The sequence below is a fragment of the Dendrobates tinctorius genome, unplaced genomic scaffold (assembly GCF_039654945.1).
Source record: "Dendrobates tinctorius isolate UK_male_01 unplaced genomic scaffold, ASM3965494v1 ptg000003l, whole genome shotgun sequence".
Taxonomy (NCBI): Eukaryota; Metazoa; Chordata; class Amphibia; order Anura; family Dendrobatidae; genus Dendrobates; species Dendrobates tinctorius.
This window is the reverse complement of record NW_027361671.1, coordinates 27,493,186-27,498,235: the sequence shown is the minus strand read 5'-3', so window position 1 is coordinate 27,498,235 and position 5,050 is coordinate 27,493,186.

Here is a 5,050-nt window from a genome sequence, read left to right as displayed (position 1 = left end):
TGAATGATAGTGAGAAAAGTAAGTGCACTCATTCACGTCATCCAGTCTTGTTGGTAAAGGTCCCGCCCTTCTGATAACAAGGGCAAAGCATGAAAACTGCTTTTAGAGGTTTTTTTTTTTTTTGCTTTTTAGACAGTTATGAAATGTTACAAAATTACAAGTTGTGTCTAAAATAAGGATACAATATGGATTACTATCAGCAACTCTGAAATGAACTCAATAATGTATTCATGGGAGAAATTAATAAATGTGAGAGGCATAACATGAAACTTCTGAAATAGCAGAGTTGATAGTGCAGAACACAATTTAAAGTGTTACATTAATCTAGCTATATTTCTATGCATGAATTGAAAAAAAAAATGTTGCATAAAAGAACGCATTTTTCCAAATGAGCCAAATCAACCAGTATAGTATATATCCATATACAGTACAGTCAGACTATTTATTACATGAAAGTCATTTTGCTGTTTTATTATTGTTTTTATATTTTTTAATTTAATTTTGTTAACAAATTATTTATGTATTACATACTCTGCAGCTTTGTATCAGTTTATTATTATTCACTTAATTAAAGGGGCATTCCCATATTCAAGATCCTATCCCAATATGTAGAAGGTGTAATAATAACAATAATGTTGCACTGAACTCAATACTTACTGCTGTATAGCCATCTTGGGGCCAGTAGAGATGTTATCAGGTGTAAGGTGTTAGTAGCATATGGATGTAGCCAGGCCCTGTGCCTTTGATTGTCTAACATCCCCTGGTGTGGTAGGCAATTGGTAATTTATCCCAAATCAGTTCCCACAATCCCTCTCACCTGATCCTCTACTCAGTCCTATATATTCAGATGCCTTCTAGGGGGGCACGTGTGCGTGTCAGGCACGTGTCTCCCTGCAGCAAAAGTATCGTGAAAATGCAGTTATTACTACGGCAGTTAGTCTCGGCAGGAGTCAGGACCCCACACTATCTACCTGTCTCTTTTGGGTATGTCTGCTGAGTTAGCCATTCTTATTACTTGGACCTAGCTTTTCTTAACCTTATTTCTACACCATGTTTACATATGCCCTCACAGTGTTTGCTCCTTTAGTCCTCACTCTCCTTCGCTATTCCCAAACCCCAGCAGCCTCTAACCAAATAATCATCTCCCCTTCCCTCTTTCCTCCCCACCTGACCTCCTCTGCTGAACTGCTCCTCAACCTCAAATCTGTCCGAATGAAGCATAAAACAAGCTGCCCACGCTCCTTCTCCCATCTGCTCTCCATTTCTCTGCTTTTCCTCACTGCTGGCGACATATCTCCCAATCCTGGACCCCCACAGCTCTCATCCCCCACTACTTCCCCTTCCTACCGCTCCCTATCTAATAAGAACTACCACAATCTTTCCAACTTAAAACCTGTGCCATTGACACCCAACCCCCTGCTCCCTCTCTCGGGAGCACTTTGGAATGCCCGCTCCATATGCAATAAGCTCCATGTGATTCATGACCTCTTTTTCTCTCACAATCTTGCCTTCCTCGGCCTCACAGAAACATGGCTGACACCCTCTGTCACCGCCTCCCCTGCTGCGCTGTGTTACAGCGGCCTCCACTTTACCCACACTCCATGCCCTGGCAACAGACACGGTGGAGGAGTGGGTCTTCTCCTTTCTTACATCTGCACCTTCAACCCAATCCCACCTCTTCCCTCCCTAATCCTCCCCTCTTTTGAAATCCACTCTGTCCGCATCTACTCTCCCTCCAACCTCCAAGTGGCCTTCATATGCCGACCTCCGGGCCCGACCACTGCCTTCATTGACCAATTCTCTACCTGGCTTCTTCATTTTCCACCAACTGACACCCCCACTATCATTATGGGTGACTTCAACATCCCCACTGATACCCTTCAGTCAGCAGCCTCCAAACTCCTGTCCCTTACTTCATCCGTTGGACTTCCTCAGTGGTCCTCCTCAGCCACCCACACAGATGGACACATATTAGACCTGGTCTTCACCCATCTCTGCTCTCTTTCTAACTTCACCAACTCCCCTCTCCCTCTATCTGACCATCATCTACTCACTTTCTCATCCCTGTTCTCCTCACCTGGCACCCATGTCCAGCAACACACACACCCCCACAGAAACCTTGCACACCTAGACTCCTACGCGCTCTCTGACTCTATTCTACCACTGGCATTCATATCCTCACTCCATGACACAGACGGTGCCACTGCTTTCTACAATGCCACTCTCGCATCAGCTATTGACACGGTTGCCCCTCTCGTTCATGGCAGAATGCGACATATCAACAGACAACCCTGGCACAATAACACCACTAAAAAGCTCCGGCAAGTGTCCAGGATTGCAGAGCGGCGCTGGAAGAAAACAAATTCGCAAGATGACTTCACCACATTCAAACAGGCAACACTCGATTTCAAATCTGCCCTCACCTCTGCTAAACAGGCCTACCTTACAAAACTCGTATCTTCCCTATCTTACAACCCAAAACAGTTATTCAAAACTTTTAACTCCCTCCTCTGCCCACCACTGCCTCCTCCAACCTCCCTCATCTCTGCCGAGGACTTTGCCACACACTTCAAAAACAAGATTGACCAAACAAGGCAAGTCTTCATCACTCAACCACCACAACCCCTTTGTATACCAGACCAATGCCCAAACCCCATAACCTCACTCTCCAACATCACTGAAGGGGAGCTTAATCACCTCTTCTCCAAATCGCACCTCACAACCTGTGCACTTGACCCCATCCCATCCCACCTCCTCCCCAACCTCACCACCACACTTATCCCATCCATAACCCACCTCTTCAACCTATCACTAACGTCCGGTACCTTCCCTTCTGCTTTCAAGCATGCCACAATCACGCCTATCCTTAAAAAAAGCCAACCCTCGACCCAACCGCTATGTCCAGCTATCGCCCAATATCATTGCTTCCATTCGCTTCCAAACTCCTGGAACAGCACGTCCACGCTGAACTTTCCTCCCACCTATCATCTAACTTGCTCTTTGACAATCTACAGTCTGGTTTCCACCCCGATCACTCCACTGAGACAGCCCTGACCAAAATTACTAACGACCTACTTACAGCCAAATCAAATGGACAATACTCTATACTCCTGCTTCTAGACCTGTCCTCTGCATTTGACACAGTTGACCACTGCCTCCTACTACAGATCCTCTCCACATTCGGCGTCAAAGGCCTTGCCCTAGCCTAGATTTCCTCATACTTTTCCAACCGCAAATTCAGCGTCTCCCACTCCCACACCACCTCCTCATCCCAACCTCTCTCTGTTGGAGTCCCCCAAGGCTCTGTTTTAGGACCCATACTCTTCTCAATCTATACACTTGGTCTGGGGCAACTCATAAAGTCCCACGGATTCCACTACCACCTTTATGCTGATGACACTCAGATCTACCTCTCTGGCCCAGACGTCACCGCTCTGCTGTCCAGAATTCCAGAGTGTCTATCAGCCATATCCTCCTTCTTCTCCTCTCGCTTCCTCAAACTCAATGTAGACAAATCTGAACTCATCATCTTTCCTCCATCTCACAGATCTTCCTTACCCGACCTAGCTATAACAATTAATGACATCACACTTTCCCCAGTACCAGAAGTCTGCTGCCTCGGAGTAAGCTTTGACTCTGCCCTGTCCTTCAAGCCGCACATCCAAGCTCTTTCTACCTCCTGTTGCCTCCAGCTCAAGGCCATCTATAACCTGTCTCCCCCATATGTCTCTGAACTAATCTCCCGATACCTTCCCTCACGTAATCTCCGGTCCTCCCAAGACCTCCTTCTCTCCTCCACACTTATTCGCGCCTCACCCAACCGCCTCCAAGACTTCTCCCGAATAGCCCCTATTCTCTGGAATTCTTTGCCCCAACAAGTCCGACTATCAACCACATTTGGATCCTCCAGACGGAACCTGAAAACCCACCTCTTCAAGAAAGCCTACAGCCTGCAATGACCCCGCTACCTCCTCACCACTACCGGAGATATCATCTCAACCAACACCGGAACTGCTGCAACCCACCAACCTACTGTCTCCTTCCCCACCATCCTGTAGCATGTAAGACCGAAAGGGCAGGGTCCTCTCTCCCCTCTGTATCAGTCTGTCATTGTTAGTTTGTTAATGTAAGTGATATCTGTAATTTGCATGTTACCCCTTCTCATGTACAGCACCATGGATTCAATGGTGCTATATAAATAAATAATAATAATAATATTAGCAAATACCTCCAATTAGAAACATAGTATAGTTCTTCCAATTCTCTATGTTGCTTACCCCATGTGCAGGGCATTGCATTTGCTTAGGTATCCATGGTTACGACCATTCATATATTGACAGTTAGCTGTTAGTGGTCACAACCATAGATACCTACGGTAAACTACTGCAATGCCCTGCACATAGGGTAAGCAACATGGCAAATCAGAAGAACTATACTACATTTCTTGTTAGAGGTTTTTGATAATATTATTTTTACACCTACTACATTTTGGATTTTGGAGATGAGAATACCCCTCTAAGTACTGCGCACATTGGTTCTATGATATTCTATGACATTGTGTTGTGAGTTCATTTTCCCCTTCATTACTGAGGCCCGAGGAACTCCCTCTTCTGGTAAAGAAAGGTAGTGAGCCTGATTATCAAACACCTGAGGCTGATGATGATGACTGGCTGAGTGGAGTTACTGACTGGATATAAGGCTGCCGACGCCCTTCTGCCCTGCGGGTGATTTCTCTGTGGGATCCTTGGAGACCAGTCTGAATTCCTGCTCCTCTAAAGCTAAGTTTGCTGCTCGGCCTTTTGCATTGGTGCTTTGACTTTGTTTTGCTGTGTTTTTCTGGATTTCTGCCATTCCCTGCTGGGGTGTGCTGAATTCCTTTAGCTCTGTCTTCTGAAAATACCTGAGTGCTGATTTAGTTTTTGAAGCCTAGCTGCTTCAGGGCCTTTTTCATATCAGCTTGTTGGCTTATGTCTTTGATAGGGTTTTGGCAGATTGCAGACAGCAGCCTTCCTGTCCTTTCCTATCTAGGTAGTTTTGGGCCCCATCTTTG